The sequence below is a fragment of the Cryptomeria japonica genome, chromosome 1 (genome assembly GCF_030272615.1).
Source record: "Cryptomeria japonica chromosome 1, Sugi_1.0, whole genome shotgun sequence".
Lineage (NCBI taxonomy): Eukaryota > Viridiplantae > Streptophyta > Pinopsida > Cupressales > Cupressaceae > Cryptomeria > Cryptomeria japonica.
The window spans coordinates 295,755,448-295,773,802 of NC_081405.1; positions in this window are offsets into that span (position 1 = coordinate 295,755,448).

Sequence of the window (18,355 nt, forward strand, 5' to 3'; positions counted from 1 at the left end):
TTTGGAAAAAATGTGCAAAATTGCCAAAAAGGTCTTCTAATGCTTTCCAAAGAATTGAAACATATTTGATAAGTGTTTTTAGGCATATCTAAGTTGTTTAGACAAGTTGACAAGGTTAGGTTGTCAAAAATGCCTCATTGAGCAAGAAAAGTTGTCATGTGGCTTGAAAAGTTGTCAAAGTTGTCTTTTTGGGGTTTTTCTTGCAAAAGGTAGTTGTGAAAGCCTCTTGTCCATATAGGGCTTGATAACTAATTGTATGGACTATAAAAATACCTCCCTTTTACTTTAATAAGGTTGGTGATGGTATAAGCAAGAGCTTTTTAATAAAATCATGAAATTTGGCTTTTATGACTGGTTTTTCTTTCCTTTATGAAACAGTTTGTATTGTAGCTCCATAATCCGTACTGTACCTTTGGGAAGTGTAAATAATAGTTGTATAATTCTCTCTAGTTTATTGTGGTATTGGTTTCTCTTATAAATTTGATTGTACAAAATTATTTGCAAACTGTGTGCTCGTTGCCCTTTCAAGGGTTTGAAGTTCTAAAATGTCACCACTTGATTAATCTAGGTCTAGGATCCCACATAATGGATTAATTCAAGTTGGAATTCATGTATATACTGTACATATGCTCTATTTTGTGCCAAAAGTATGGTTGGAAGAAGGATTTGAGTGAATACTAGGCAAGTATTGGTTATTTGGCTAGTAGCATGAACTAAAACTCAAGATTTGCACCCAAAAGTAATTTGGAGTGAACAAATGAATGAGGCAGAGGTCTAGACATGTGACCAAGGGTGTGAAGAATCATATTGATGTGTTATAATAGCTTTTTCCATTTAATCATTCTCACTTTGTAAACAAAACAGTGAGTCCACTGTTTTTCTGAATTATGTTGTCAATTTGCTTATGGAATGCTTCAGAAGCATCATCCAAACCTTGTAACTGAGAAGGCATTGTAATAGGAGATTATCCAATGTTTTCAGACCTCATTGAGGTGTATGTCCAAACCAAAACTCTTCTTTATGCAGGTCCCAAAGTGTAATGATTGTTGACTAGTAAAAGGGCAGCAAATAGACAGTGACAGTGGCAATTTTACTGTTTTCTCACTTGTTTGCCAAGTGTTTGGCATTTTGCTTGTAGGGAAACAATAGAGGAAGGTTCTATTTGATGTGGCAGAAGTCCTAAGCCATTTTAGAGGCTTGAAGAGTGGAGTTGGAGAGACTTTCCAATGTTTTTTTTCTCTAAACCCTACCAAACCCTCCAGATATGCCTAAAATGGTGGACAGTCCTTTTGTAGCTCTAACAGTGGACCAAACCATGAAAATCCTTCATTACTTACCTCTAAAACACCTTCCAAAATAATTTTATTGAAGGAGAATTCCATCATTGGGTAGGGTGAGTAAAAAGATGACAATTACCCCTCCACGGGCTAGTAGCCTTTTAACTGCATAACACACACTTTTTGGAACCCAATTGCAAGGAGGACTTGGGAACTCATGAAATCTTATGTGATCATCCTAAGATAGTGAATCAAATGTCAAATGGAACCTTGGATAGTGTGGAGACCCTTTTTGAGGTATGGGCCTTAAACTAAATTGTGAGCATCAAAACTTGAATAAAACCTTGCTGCCCCTACTTGTCCATGCAAAAGACTCCTAAAGCACTCTGAAATAGAGGGTTGAATGCCCAAGAGCAGAGATTGATGGTGTGTAGATGGGTGGAGTGATTAATTTGAGTAGATTTGAGCATGGGTGTGAGCCAACACCAAAAAGGGGGGTTTGTTAGGAAAGTGATACATGAAGTGCTTGGCACTATAACCACAAGAATGATTTTGAAACACATACAACAAACTCAAACAAGTTTTTGGGTAAAAAATTGAACTTATTGAGCAAATTGGCCTTTTTGAGAACTTTCCTAGCAATCTCCCTATCATCAGGTCCCACCACTCAGTCGCCAAGTCATGGGGAATAACTTTCATGCATCTCTCCAATGTGGTATAGCGACTGCCGTTGATCCACCTTCAACCTGCATGGTCGTTAACTCACCTCTTTTTTTGCACGTGCTTTGTCACCAAGTCGTGAGGATTATCTAGTGATCATCTTCCCATCGCAGTATAGTGACAGTCGTAGGATCATCCGCGATCACCGTCCAAGTATAGGTCAAGTTAATCATCAGGGAAACTTGAAACTACTCCTTCCAATACCTGATACAACCACTCCAAACTCTAGTGAACTCATTAGGGTAAGACTTGTCGATCGGGGTAGGTCTTTCAGATAAGAGACATTTTAAAAACTGCAACTAAACAACCATACAAATGGACTAGAGTCAGTCCTTATATATTTACATGACCACTGGAAGGTTTCACAAGCCAAAATTGGTTAAGGGCATTTCAACCCTTAGGTGCTCTTGCACCATACTCCCCCCAAAACAAAGAAGTCAAGTGATTATGCTCGGTAGCAAGGAAAGATCAATTCCTAACTTAACAAAGTCTGATTCAGGGACCCAGTTCGCTTCAGAATCAGGTTTATGCATCCACTTAACCAAATGTTCCATGTAGACCTGTTGTCTAGTCTTCTTGAGAACGCGGGAATCCAACACTTTCTCAGCCTGAGGCATGGAAGGAGAAAGTAATGGCAGGTCGGCAAGTGACTGTTGAACATCTGAAACTCGTGCATCCTCCTTGGAAAGTTGTCCCTTGTAGACAACCACATCTGTGACACTGAAAATGGGAGACAAAACAATATCAGATGGAAAATCAATCTTATAGGCATTAGAGCCATACTTGGCTAAAACTTTACAAGGACCCATTCTCCTCATTTGTATCTTGCTGGGAACCCCTTTCTGAAGTTGAGCCTTATTCAAATGTACCATCAGCAAATCTCCAACTGAAAAATTGCACTTCTCTCCATGTGGAATCAACTCTGGCTTTAACTTTTTGTGAAGAATCTTGGAGAGCTCGACTGACTTGGTCATGAACCTCTTTCATAGATTGAGCGACATCATCATATTGACCACTTCTGTGTGACAGATTACCAAAATCTCATAATTCCATAACACCTTGTGGGTGCATACCATACACTATCTCAAAAGGACTCTTCCCAATAGATTTGTTGACACTGTCATTGTAGGCAAACTCCACTTGGTGAAGAACCTGATCCCAACTCTATCCATACTCTTTTGTCAAACACCTTAAAAGGTTTCCAAGTGTCCTATTGGCCACCTCTATTTGACCATCTATTTGGGGATGATAGGCTGAACCAAAAGACAAGTTAGGTCCCAGTCTTTTCCAAAGAGTTTTCCAAAAATGCCCAAGGAATTTGACATCTCTATCTGAAACAATACTAACTGACAAACCATGGATTCTAATAACCTCTTTGAAAAACAAGTGTGCAATGTGACTAGCATCATGAGTAGTTTTGCAAGGAACAAAATGTGCCATTTTACTGAATCTATCAACAACAACAAAAATGCTATCACAACCAAGCTTTGTTTTGGGTAATCCAATCACAAAATCCATACTTACACATTCCCATGGCCTTGTAGGAATAGGTAATGGCTGATAAAGACCAGCATTAGTAGTTGTACCTTTAGCTTTCTGACAAACCATACACTGCTCAACATACCTTTGGATATCCCTCTACATTCTAGACCAATAGTAGAACCTTTGCACAAGTTCCAATGTCTTATTAAGGCCAAAATGACCATTCAAACATCCATTGTGCTTTTCTTGGATCATATTTTCCCTTATCGATCATTTGGGAACACACAATTGTCCACCTTTAAACAACAAACCATTCTGCAAAGTAAAGTCAACATATTCACTATGAAAGTGATTCTGAAATTCTTGACAAACCTTTTAAATGGCTGAAAAATCTTCATCATTGGGGTACAAATCCTTGAAGTAATCAACTCCAATACTCTAAATCTGCACTTCTTGCACTGTTAGTAGCCTTCTACTCAAAGCATCTGCTACTTTATTACACTGTCCTTTCTTATGCTTAATAGAAAAAGTATATGACTACGAATACTCAACCCATTTAACATGCCTATGACTCAGCTTATCTTGTGAATTCAAAAAACTTAAAGCTTGATTAACTGTGTAAACAACAAACTCCTTAGGTAACAAGTTGTGCCTCCACTTCCTAAGAGCTTGGACAAGAGAAAACAACTCTAGATCATAGGATGAATACTTCTTCTTGGCATCATTGAGCTTCTCACTAAAGAAACCTACATGTCTATTCTCTTGACTCAAAACAACACCAACTGCTATATTACTTGCATCACATTCAATTGTGAACAAATTTTCAAAACTAGGAAGAATGAGTACTAGTTGTGTAGCTACCTTTTGTTTCAAAAGTTCAAACCCTTTGTTAGTTGCATTGGTCCACTGAAACTTAGTCTTAACTCCTCCTTTGATTGTATCCAGCATGGGTGCACAAATCTCATTGAACCCTCTAATAAACTTCCTGTAGAATTGTGCCAAACCATGAAAACTTCTTACTTCACTTGTTGTCTTTGGTGTTGGCCAATTTGTGATGGCTTCCACCTTTGATGTGTCCATCTTCAAATCTCCTCCTGAAACTACAAATCCAAGATAGACAAGTTCTTGCTTCATAAACTCACACTTCTTCAAGTTTATTGTTAGTTGCTCATCATACAATTTTTGCAATACAATACTAAGATGCTCTAGATGTTCCTCTTTAATTCTACTAAAAATCAATATATCATCTAGGTATACAATAACAAATTTACCAATAAATTTTTTTAGCACTTCATTCATGAGTCTCATGAATGTAATGGGAGCATTACTAAGACTGAATGGCATAACAAGCCACTCATAAAGTCCTTCATTGGTTTTGAAGGCTATTTTCCATTCATCACCTTCCTTTATCTTGATCTGATGGTATCCACTCTTGAGAAAAATCTTAGTGAAGTACTTGGCACCTCCCAAGCAATCCATCAGGTCTTCAATTCTTGGGATAGAAAATCTATACATGATAGTGATTATATTTATGGCTCTTGAATCTGTGCATACCCTCCATGTTCCTACTTTCTTGGGTGCGAACACTCTAGGTACGACACAAGGAATTATGTTCTTTTTATCAACCCTTGGTCCAACAATTCTTGGACTTGTCTAGCCGCTTCCTTGTTCTATTTGAGAGTCATCTTATAGGCTGCTTTGTTGAGTAATGATGCCCCTAGAATGAAATCAATCTAATGTCTTATGACTCTAATAGGAGGTAGGGTTGTTGGTGCTCCATCACTTATGATCGCTTTGAAGTTGTCTAGTATCTGCTGCACTTCATGAGGTATTTGAACCTTCTTTTCTTGCTTTGCTTCCCCTGGTTTCACTATAAGAGAAAACCCCACTCCTTCTCCTTCTTTGAGAGTGTTAATGAACTCCTTTTCACCTACCAGTAATGCATTTGGGCATTTAGTTTTGTTGCTCTCTCCTTCATCACTTAGGGATTGAATATGGTATGTAACTCCATCCTTTTGAAAAGAATAAGAGTTCTTCTCTCTATTGTGAATGGCCTTTCTGTCAAACTGCCATGGTCCACCAAGAAGTAGATGGCAAACATCCATAGGCAGAATGTCACACAAGACTTTATCCTTATAACTACCTATGTTGAACTCAACCCATGTTTGTTCATTCACTACCACATACTTCTCCTTGTTGAGCCAAGTGACCCTATATGGATTACTATGTGGAATTCTTTTCAACTTCAGTTTACTTACTACTTCTTCTGAAATAATGTTGTCAGTAGACCCTGAGTCTATCACCACTCTACAAACCTTACCAAGGACCTTGCATTTGATTCTAAACAAAGATCTTCTTTGAGTTGGATCTTCTTTGATTGGTTCCTTAATCAAGGCTCTTCTCATCATTAAATTTTCTCCATCTTCAGGAGCCAAGCTCACATCTTGTGTCTTGCTACTTTCTGTGTCTTCTTTCCCATATGTCACTCTTCTTTCACTTCCTTGAGATGAAAAGGATTTCTCTGGACATCTATAGGCAGGGTGACCCAACTTTTGGCAATTGTAACATTTCATGGTGGAGAAGTAGGACCCTCTTCCCGATCCACTAGATCTACCTCTTCCTGGGTTGCTAGATGATCCCCTTCCTCTATAGCTACTCTTTCTATGTGAATCCTCACTTTTATCTATAAGTTTAGACTCTCCTTGGGACCTTTGATCTATTCCTCTTCCACCAAAACTACCTCTTTGGCCTCTACCATCTTTTCCTCTGCCTCTTCCTCTGTTGCTTTGTTCTTGCTTCTTTTTACACTTTTCGTCCACCTTCACTGCCAATTGATAGCACTTATGCATAGTGTTAGGACATAACAAACTCAACTCCTCTTGAATATTCCATCTCAAGCCATTCAAGTATCTAGCTACATTGATGCTCTCATCCTCTACCACCTTGGATCTCAGACACAACTTCTGAAATTCTTTAGTGTAGCTGCTCACATCCAAGTCTCTTTGTCTCAGGTTTTGTCTCATTTTGTGTAGTTGGATCTCATAATCTTTAGGGACATATGCTTCCCTCACCTTGGCTACCATTCCGTTCCAACTGGCTATTTGGTTCTTACCCTCTTTTTGTCTTTCTTCTTGGATAAATTTCCACCAAGTCAAGGCTGCTCCTCTCAATCTAGACTTAGCTACCTTCACCTTTTGGGATTCACTAATTCTATCACACTCAAAGTGATTCTCCAATCCTTCAATCCATTCCATAACTACTTCAGGCTCCATTTTCCCATAAAAAAGTGGCACTCCTTCTAGGGATTTTCCTCCTAAGGCTTTAATTTCTTTAAGGAAAGGTTCTTCAGGTAGGACAAGATCTAGGGAAGGTATCCTATCCTCTTCCACTGACTCTTTACCCTTCCCTTCACTAACCTAGATTGTTACTTTCTCATTTTTATCCTCAACTATGTTTAGTTTGCTCTCCAATTGTAGCAATCTTTCTTTCAGGAGTCTATTCTCTTCCTCTTGATCTTCTACTTTCTTGGCTAACTCTGCATTGGTCACCATTCTGAAACTATTTTCTCCTACTGATTTAGTGCCTGACATCAACTACTTTCTTCCCAAGTCTAACCTTGCTCTGATACCAATATGACAAGGAGGCTACCTATTTTACCATCAATTAGGTTTCTTGATGGTTTGCTTCTATCCCTTCCGGGTTCCAAGTCTACCCCTCTAGACTTCTAAGTGCTTCCCTACTAGTATTTGCTTACCACACTCGATACAAGCTCATAAAGAAGCTTGTTCTCCATGCTCCTAGATTCTCACACTATGAGTTGCAGAGGTGTAGGACTACCCTTTCTTACTCGTAGTCTGTAAAGTCATCATCCTATCTGATTTTGTAATCAGACTTCTACACCAGTCCTCCCTTACACTTACTCCTTTACAGTCACTGAAACCTAGCTGGACTTCTTCCAAGCTCACCTAGGCTCAGTAAGCAGAAATGGCGATTGCCATTTCCTAGTTTCCTCCTACTACTACTCTACTCTTACTATACATTTTCAGCTCTTTCTGAAGAACTCCAATGGCCATGTGGATCCCACGATGGAGGTTCAAGATAGAGCCATATTTACACTATGAACTCAAAACAAAGAAATAAACAACAAAAAGGAAACTTTAATTAGAGAATTGTAATGAAAAACTTAACAAAAACAAGACAGTACAACACTCAATGATAGAAAACCAGAAAACAGACTTGTATATATTTCTCTTGTGTTTCCTGTAGTATCCAACCAATCCAACACCTTACAATTAGACTTTTATAGCTCATCCATCCATCATGAAACACAGATGATTACAAGCTAGAGAAAACAGTTTCATAACGGGTCATCAACGTGGCCTCAGAACCAGGCTTCCGATGCTCGTTGGTGACTTGCAAAGTTCGTACTTTTCCATCAGAAAGTTTTCACTTTTCCATTGGGTCATTGGCAAGACAACCAAATAGCTATCTCGATCATCCAATCTTTCTCGATCTCCCTGCCCTACCACCTTAGCATGACCTCACTAACCACCCAGAATGAAACTCTTCTTTGTCACTGGGTCCCACCATGGTTTCCAAGTCATGGGAATAAACTTTGTGCATCTCGCTATAGTGGTATAGCGACAATCGTTCGATCATCCCGGACTTACTCAATTGTTAACTTGCCTGAGCTTCTCTCTTGCTAGGTCCCACCACTTGGTCACCAAGTAAAGGGGAATCAATTTCGTTCATCTCTCCATTGCGGTATAGCGACCGCTATTGATCCACCTTCAACCTGCACGGTCATTAACTCGCCTCTTCTTTTGCACGTGCTTTGTCACCAAGTCGTGAGGATTATCTGGCAATCATCTTCCCATCGTGGTATAGCGATAGCTGTAGGATCATCCCCAATCACCGTCCGAGTATAGGTCAAGTTAATCATCGAGGAAACTTGAAACTACTCCTTCTGATACCTGATACAACCACTCCAAAATCTGGCGAACTCATTGGGGTAATACTTTCCGATCGGGGTAGGTCTTGTCGTTAAGAGACATTTTAAAAACTACAATTAAACAACCATACAAATGGACTAGACTCAGTCCTTATGTATTTACATGACCACTGGAAGGTCTCACAAGCCAAAATTGGTTAAGGGCATTTCAACCCTTAGGTTCTCCTGCACCATGTGGCTTCATCTTCCTTAGACAATTTACATCTTGTAACCATTGGTGTCCCAACTGGTTTATAGTCACTCATACCAAATGTCTTTAATACCTCTTTCACATATTTAGATTGTGTGATGAAAATACCACTCTTCATTTGCTGAATTTGCAAGCCTATGAATTTTTTTCTCTCCCACTAGAGACATTTCAAACTCACTTTTCATTTCATTCGCAAAGTCATTGTTCATGTCATCATTTCCTCCAAATGTGATATCATCTACAAACACTTCACTAACCAGTATCATATCTCTTTCAGATTTGAGATATATGTTGCTATCTTCACTGGTTCTTTGAAAACCTATCTTCAACAGGTGCCAATGAATCCTTTCATACCATGCTCTCGATTCTTGCTTTAACCCATATAGTGCCTTGTGCAATTTGCATACCATGTCTTTTTCATCAGTCAAAGCATAGCCATATGCCTACTCAATGTATACTTCTTTTTCCAGTATTTCATTCAAAAATGTTGACTTCACATCCATCTGATATACTTTGAATCCCTTATGTGTTGCAAATGCAAGTAAAGTCCTGACACCTTCTAGTCTAGCAACTGGAGCGAAAGTCTCACCATAATCTTCTCTTTTTTCATGTGCATAACCTTTCCAAACCAATCTAGCTTTGTTTCGGACTACTACACCATCTTCATTCAGTTTGTTCCTAAATACCCACTTAGTACCTATCACATTTTTATTTACCGGTCTGGGTACTAGGGTCCATGTATTGTTCTTCTCAATTTTATCAAGCTCCTCCTCCATAGCTTTAATCCAATGATCTTCTCCAAATGCTTCCTTAGCAGTTATAGTCTCAATAGTGGAGATCATGCAAGAATTTTCTCTAATTCTTCTTTTGGTTAACACTCCAGCATCCTAATCTCCAATAATCTAGTTAGGATTATGAATGAGCCTCACATACCTCAGAACAACATGATCATTATCTTTAGGTTCTTCTTCATTATCATCATCTTCTTCTGAATCTACCTATTCTAGTTGAACTGGTACAACAACATTCTCTTTACCAGTTTTAGGCTTCACCGGTTCTGGTTCCAAAAACAAAATGCAAGGATCTTCATCCTTTTTCTCCATATTGGTTTCCCCTAAGACATTCAATCATAGTAAACATAACCACAAAAATATTCACCACTTGACACAATATTTTTGACGTGGAAGCCCGAATGGGAAAAACCATGGTGGGGATGAATACCCACAAGTATTCTGAACTCTTCTGAAGTTTGCCCTGATAGGAGCCAAGCCTATTAAAGCTTTGTAAAAATCCCTGTTAAGAACAAATCCTATTAGGGATCACCCAGTTAAGGGATTGACTATAATGCCCTATTAAAAGCAATACCCTGTGAGGAGTAACCTCGGCAGAGGATTTGAAATCCAAGCTAATGGACCACCGGGTTAGAGGATTTGAATAACACTAAGCTTGTTAGAGCTTACCTGGTTAGGGGATTTTAAATGTTGTAGTTGTTAGAATACAAGAGGGGTTTGCTAATATATTTAAGTAGCACTACACTTGCTTGTCCAGATCCTTTTCATTCTCCTATCTGCCTTTACACAAATTGCAGATACATCATCCAGTTCGGCAACCACACTCAACTAGAAATTTGCCAACTTCGAAACAAAACAACTCATTGACCTTATAAACAAATCAATAGGTCGGTAACACAACAAAAACCTAATTCTCTTATAGAGATTACAAACAAGTCGGTTCAAGTATGACTGTTGGATTGCATAACAATCTCTGCACATCATTCAAGAGAGCCTCAACTGCTCCTTGATCACCTCTTCATCAAACTCAGTAACTCATCATGCGGTTTTCATTACATGCAATATACTTGCTCATTCCTAAGACAAAAAAATGTTATATCAATGCACCAAAAACACTTTAAAACTCTTCTCATACAGTATGCATACGTGTCATAATCATTACCACTCGTCATCAGATCATAAACCAATACAACCAATTCACCAAACTTAATCAGTTAGGGTTTATCATATCAATAGGTAGGGTTTACCAGTTCAACTCTCCAATACTTAGCAATACCGTTCACTCCACAAACTCACCTATTGGTTACAGTTCCTTTCACTAGCTCTTCTTACTAGTTACAAAACAACATTATAACAACATCATTACCAGTTACAATTGACATCAATGACAACATAATATTTCATTAATGCAATCTTCATGCAAATGCCAACACACCACACATTGATATTGGACAATATTTTCCTAGGGACGTTGTATGTGACATTATAATATATTTTATATTGATGACACATTGGTAGGGTTATGGTTTAGTGAGCACATGATTAGCTAGACTTTGGGTGAATGCATTTAGTATAAAATCTATTCAAATTTTTAAAATAATTTAATTCTTCATGTAAAATTTTGTAATTTAGTCATGGAAATAAGTTTTGGAGAGTACAAATGGTTTGCAAGAACATATCTTCACATGTTGTCACTTGGTTCTCATATCAAACTAAGGTGCCCAAATTTATGCATTGATTACTTTTTAAGGTAGTAATATTTTTTCCATATTCACACCATTCATACAAATCCAACCATGCAATATTTTTTTTCGAAAACATGTTAAACCATCCCTCCTTGAATTTAGGATCCCATAATCTTATATATTCCCTCGTGATCTTTTACCAATTCGTATTGAAGCCAAATCAAAATCATCACCTTATCCTCTATGTTCCTACACATTTACCTATGGTGGTGTTCTCATTGGTGAATAACAACAACTATCCACCACCCACCCCCCTCTACCTCAAATAAAACTCACACATTGTTTCCAAAACAATTGCCATCTTTTTGCCATTTGAATTCTCAACAAAATGAACTATCAAGGTAAATTATTTGGCCTTATTGAGCAAGGCATTCTAAATCCCATTCATATGGATAATTTTAATCCATGATCACAAGTCCTTGGTTACACATCTCAAGTCCCTCAATCCCCTTTATCCTCATAGGGTCACTTATTTTAAACCCTCAATAGGTGTATCTCATAATTCCTCCACATCGTTCATTATTTTCCTCCTCCTCCATCATATCAATCTAAAATAATTGCCTCTATCCCTTCAAAATCTAGTTTGGGCCCTTGTATCCCAAAATATACCTTTTCAAGTATCTTATCTTCCCATCCATTTTAGGTCCATAAGTCCCAAAATCCACCCCCCCAAATATTACCTCTCCCTTCCTTGTAAACCCCTAGACAGACCAACAAATACACTCATCCATGAATTATTCCCAACAAGTTCATTCCATTACTCCTTCCATAAAAAATACACACCATTTATCCTCCCATACCAATTCCAAAAATATCCAATTTGGAATTATATAATAAAGAATCCACATAAATTCAACAATTGTCATTAATTATCCAAACAAAATACCAAAGAAACATAAAATCTAATCCAAAAACAAAATAGATCCAAAAGGTTTCATAGGCCCACCAAGACAAAAGTAAAATAAAAAAATGTTCGGATCCCAAAGAAAAAATAAGTAACACATCCAAAATAAAATTCTAAATCAACATATAAATCTTGGAAAGCTCCCTCCATTCTTAAATCCTCTTAGTTCCTATTTAATTATCTTCCATCTCCTAAATCCATTTTAGGTCTCTATGGTAGCACCCTACAATTTTTTTTGAGTCTCTAGCCCTATTTGGTCTTGCATTTTTTCCTAGCTTTGAAAAACCCTAACAATCAGCTTAAACCTTGGTCACTTTTTGTTATATTTATAACTAGAGAGAGCTTGTATTTTTATTTTAATTTATAAGCTTTATCCTTACTATAATATGTTTCACCAGCTCATTTCCTAGTACTTGTTCTATCCCATGGAGATTTAATATTGTAAGCTTAAGCCTAAGTCCACAATCCATGAGCAAGAAATTGTGATGATGACACTTAGTATATTGGTGTACATTTCTGGGCTCTATAGGTATATACTCTATCAAAGCCACATTGTTGTGATATTTTTCCACCTATCTAGTGGGCCCCAGATTTTTTAGAGCCAAGCAAATGGGTCATCTAGGTGTGTAGCTCCCAATTGGTTGGAGGTTAGAATGTCAAAACTTACTAGGCACTTTGCTACTACAATTTTGTGCACCTACTACATAACCAAGAAAGAAAGAAGATAATGTGGTCCACTTGGCAATTGAGTGCAAGCTCATGGTGTCAAAGAGGAGTGACCCAACTAAAGGTGCAAGCTTGTGATATTATGACATGTGTAAAAATGTTAGAGCCAAGATGTGTGGTCAGTGCACTGAGATGGAAAGTGTAATCTTGATTAGCAAATTTTGATTTATCATGAATTTTCAATGTGCGCAAAGTACTTTTCAAATCTAGTTTGATCAACTAGAGTTGCAGATCTTGTCCTACAAGATGAAATTGATGTTCTACATTCAAACTCTAGAATAGATAGTTGCAAACAATTCTTTCAAGCATCCAAGTAGTAATATAAAAAATGATTCTTACTAGTCAAATTTGAGGTAATTGGGATGAAATACATAATGCATTTGGGTCACTACAACATCCACTTTTTTTTGCACCAAGAATTTTCAAGTGAATTATGCTCACTAATGCATTTTCATCAAAATTATGGTTTGTAAGAAAAACTCAAGTGGTCATTTTGTGTTTAAATTTGTTCAAATTTTATGCATTTCTTATTTTTTAGCCTATATATGCTTGTCTAAGTTGAAATTGTGGAAAGAGGTGAATAAATTGTAAATAATTGATACACTAACTATCGAAGAAACCCTAAGTCTACATTCAAGAAAAATGAGTTGCTTAGTCAATTAGTAATCTACTTCAGAGTGATGTATGGATAAAGATTTGCTTATTCAATTCCCTGCATTGTCAAGAAATTTTGTGAATGTACATGGTTTGGGAGGTATCTCAGATTACTTGATAATTAAAGTGGATGTAGAGCTATTGATATTATAGTGACTAGATGGACTCTATTTGAGCATTGGTACAAAAAGTGAAAATCAAGGTTTCCATTGGAAAATGATTGGTATCTTATTTTGGCCAAGATCATGGTTCTAAATGTATTTATGAATGTTGATTTTATTAAAGTTGTGGAAAAAATATATGATGCACAAAAAAGAAAAGTGTTGGCGATAAATGATATAAAAATGACATTTTTTACCAAAGAGTGCATCTCCAATATCTTTGGTTTGAACCTAGCCACCAATAAGATCATAATTTTGGAACTTCAAAGGATAAATGTGAAATACATAGAATTATTTATAGAACATTTTTGATCCCTAGGCACAGGGTAAAGGGATTGCACAAAAGGCCAATCAAGTTTTCCAAAAAATAAGGAGGAGCCTTTCAACCTTAACACATTTGAAGACTATTTTATTAAGACATATCACACATTATGTCAATTTTTAGGAGATGAAGAGTGAAAATACTGACCCATGTGTATGACAATAGATGTTCAAGATTCTATGGTGAATAGTGAATTTGACTATGTTGCATTGGTTGAAAAGGGTATGTATAAATAGATGGTGGCCATTTTGGCTAATTAGAAAAAAAATTAATTCAAGTGGTATTACTTGTTAAGCCACATGTTTCTTTATGCAAGGAGATGATTATGGCATAAGAGTTTATTATAGGTGAGAGATGTTGATGATGATGGTGTCCCTCTCCTAGTCCAATGTTGGGCCTACATTTGGGACAATAATTATGAAAGTTCCAATTATGTTATTTTTGAAGAATGCTTTATAAGAAGACTTTTGAACTTCTTTTGAGAGGACCAAGTCGGGTTGCCTAAGGAGATAATGGACTTGTTCAAGCAAACAAAAAGAACTCCTAACTTGGGAATCCAATATGATTAGGATGATTAGTTTTTGTACACCAACATCACTTCCATAAAATTATATGGATGTATCATTATCCCCAATAAGCTTTCAAAATTTGTTCCTAAAAGATTAACATATTTAGAAGTTCTTTGGTAGTTGAATAAGTCAAATAAGGCTCATCTAAGATGACCAAAGAAGGGATCTTTATTCCCAATTTCTATTAAGTTTCCTGACTTCTTAGAAGCAAATAAGGATTGTTCAAATCAAATTTATCAAAATCTAAAATAATATAGAATGGTATTGGAGTGCAAAAGGCACTTCAAACCTAAAGGATTCTTAGATCAAGTTAGGTTGAGCATCAAAAGGCCTAAATTTATCCATGAGGTATTATATGAAGAATATGTCACAAGAAATTTCCTCACCATTTAGGAGGTAAATTAAAAAAGGATAAAATGAATAGGTATCATGAGGGGTGAAGAAAAAAGAAGATAAATCTATGCTAACTATCTGGGTGCCTATGAAATGAGGATAATCCTTAGAATATACAAGATGCTTGCAAATGCAAAGATATTAATTGGGAAGTTCCTTGTAGTAGAAGACAGACCAACCTATCAAAGGGGTCATAATACTCCAGTTCAACCCTTTGTTCATGTAGAGAGTGAAACTATTTCTCAAGACAAATCTAAATCTATTGTTTCCCCTAAGGAGCAACCTACAAAAAAGAGAAAGATCATAGACCTTGAAGGTGTACGAGAAGTAGTAGAGTTAATTAATGATATTGCAAATAATATTGTAGGGAAAAAATGAGTTAATCAGCCTATGAATTCAGGTTCCCCTAAGGGTTTTTATTCTTGTGAGCATAATGGAGTTAAACATTACATACTCCAGTGATGATACATATGGGCCCTGGCTTGTGAGAAATCTATGGCAGATAATGAATTTTTTAAGACATGAGAATAAAAATAAATGAATATTAGAAGAATTTTTATGAAGAAAAAGATAAATTAGATCCTTCATAATGGGAAGAAATTTTTCAAAAGGTGTTACAAGAGGTGGGTTTTGATGTTAGCAAAATGACTCCTGATGAGGGAAGGAAATTAGTGCAACATAATGGTTTGTTTTCTCTCCCAAAAATAAGAAGGAAATATGAAAAATTATTTTATACTTAAGATTAAGCAGAGAAATCCTTCCCAGTGTTAGTAATTTAGCCCCAAATTTGAGACCTTGGCTATATGGGCTTGGTGCAGGAGCACCCAAGGCACCATCAAGCCTCTATGAGGCAAATTATGAAGCTTTTGTGTTTTGAAGGATAAAGGATGTAAATAAGGTCTTTTAAGACCATATGTGATGTAATAAGTTCATTGAGACCATTGTATGTTAGGTGAAGTCCTATTAGGGTCATATTGTTAATATTGCTCAAAAATTGTCAAATTGTCAAAAGTTGTCATTTTGTAAGAAATAGGTCTCAATGGGTCAAAATTTATGTTTAATGGTATGCAAGGGTTTTTTGGATCTATTTGGACTTATCTAATTTATTTTGAGTCATTATTTGGTTTGGACCAAGTTTTAGGCAAAAGTTGCTCATATTGTCAAAAATTGTCAAAAGCAACTTTTTGTGTTTGAGAAGGTAATTCGGTGTTTGTTAGTCATGTTGGTTCAAAAGGTGGTTATATAAGTTGAGAGGCCTTGGAGGAATTAAAATATTTCCTTCCCATGACCAAAAGTATGTTGGATGGTGACTTTGTACGGAGAACTCAGTTTGAAGGCAATTTCATGATCATTTTCTCTGTAATTTTATATAAAAATGCTGCACTTTGCTTCATAACTCTCTTATTTGGATAAATTAACATGTAAGAGTGGACTTGTTGGAAATATATCTGTGTTACCTTTAATTTGGGACTTTTTTGGTTCAATTTTATTGAGTTTTGATCATTCTACAAGGTGACTTACCAAAACTGGTCTGAAAACCTAGGTTTTGGGGCTTTGTCAAAGAAAAATGTAGAACTCTCCATTCCATCAATGAATTTCCTCAAGACTTGGTTGAATGGTGGATATGGTATTTTTTCAGATTTTTTAAAAATATTTTTTGCAGGAGAAGAAACTAAGTGAGGTTTTGAGCATTTGAGGGCTTAACATCCTCATGTGTTAAGTTGGTTGGATAGGGTTTGAGAAGACATTTGGAGTTTTGGTACCAAAATAGTCAATAATACCATTAAACCTATGAAATAATTTCATTTTTTATATTCCCTTACCTTCCAAGTTGAATGTGCAAGTTGGTGGATTGTCTAAGGGGTGTCTCTAGTGCATTTGGAGGCTTAATAAGGCTCTTGAAGGACCGTAATAGTCAATTTTTGAACACTTTTCTCCAAAACACCATAGCCTTATTTTGACATATGTTATCTAAAACCTAAATGGGTATCCAAATATGGTTTTATTTCTTTTTTATGACATATTTGTGAAAATTTATGCCCAAAATACTGAGTTTTCTGCATTAAAAAGCATATAGGTTCTACATTATCAGTCTGTTTTTGGTCAGGCTGGTCCAAAACACTCTATGGTTATTTTGAGATATGTTAAATAAATTCCAAAATGGTATTTGGAAGTGGTCATTTTTTGTGCCCAAGGTCAATGAGTCAAAAGTTATGATAAAAAAACCTTCTGAGTAGGGCTACTAGAATCTAGTCACCCTAGAAAGCCAATGGTGTGGAATGGCCTAAAAGGGTTTGTTTTAAAGGTAGATTTGGTTTATTTGAGTCCATTTGGGTTTTTGTACATGATGAAATTCCTTCCCCTAGCCTTACGAGTGTATTTTTTTGTGTTGTCTCAAATTGCCACTTTATGAGACATTGTCAAATAATGGAAATCTTGGATTGAGTAACCTATTATGTAGCCTAGAGTTTGGGGTTTGAAACCATATACTTGGTGTGTTGTAGATCCTCTAGACACTCTGCAACAGGGATATGTCCCCAAATACCACTAATCCAAAGGTAACAAAAAACATTCATGAGTTGAAGGGAAATGTGATTATCAAAAGAGTATCAAACACTCTTTCCCCCCAAGTTGCATTATTGGTAGTAAATACAACCTTTTTTAGTGGAGCCGAATTCAAAAATTTGCAAGCTGATTTTGAAAAATCTTGTGAATAATATGAAGGTGGTTGTGGAGTTATAATAGTTGAGATCTCTTCAATTGGCTTTTCCAAATATTTAAGTTCCCATTGTCTCCACTCTATCAACCTCTGTGTATTCCCATATTTAGATAGAGAAGCCTTACTTACAGAGATCAAAGAATTGAAGGAGTAGTTGAAGGGTGCCTAGGAGAATAAATAAAAATAATTGGAAAACTAGTTGCATGTTTGATTAATTATATGTTATCCAATATAATAAGAAAATTTGATGATACATAGAAGGCTTATTTAGACTTGAGAGTAGTTTTTGCTAAGCATGAACAAGATAAGGCTAATTTGAAAGCAGAAACAAGCAAATGGATGCTCAAAAATATAATAATAAGGCAAGTATACAAATGTGACAAGTTCGATCAAGAGGCTTATACATAGATAAAGACAAAAAATGATATGATGATGATACTTAAGAAGTAGTTGCCAATATTCAAAAGCTTGATAAGAAAATCAAGGATAAAATGGATCTAATTGATACAATGGATAAGAGAATCATGCTTGATATCTTGGATGATCAAGGACAAATCAAATAGTTAGATCAATGAAAGGGTGAATTTTGTGCAGTGGCTCCAAATGTTTCATCTTTTATGAGTACCAATGGGGAGTTGAATATGTTCTTAATAAATACTACATTAGATGACTTATTTTCCCTAGATGCAAA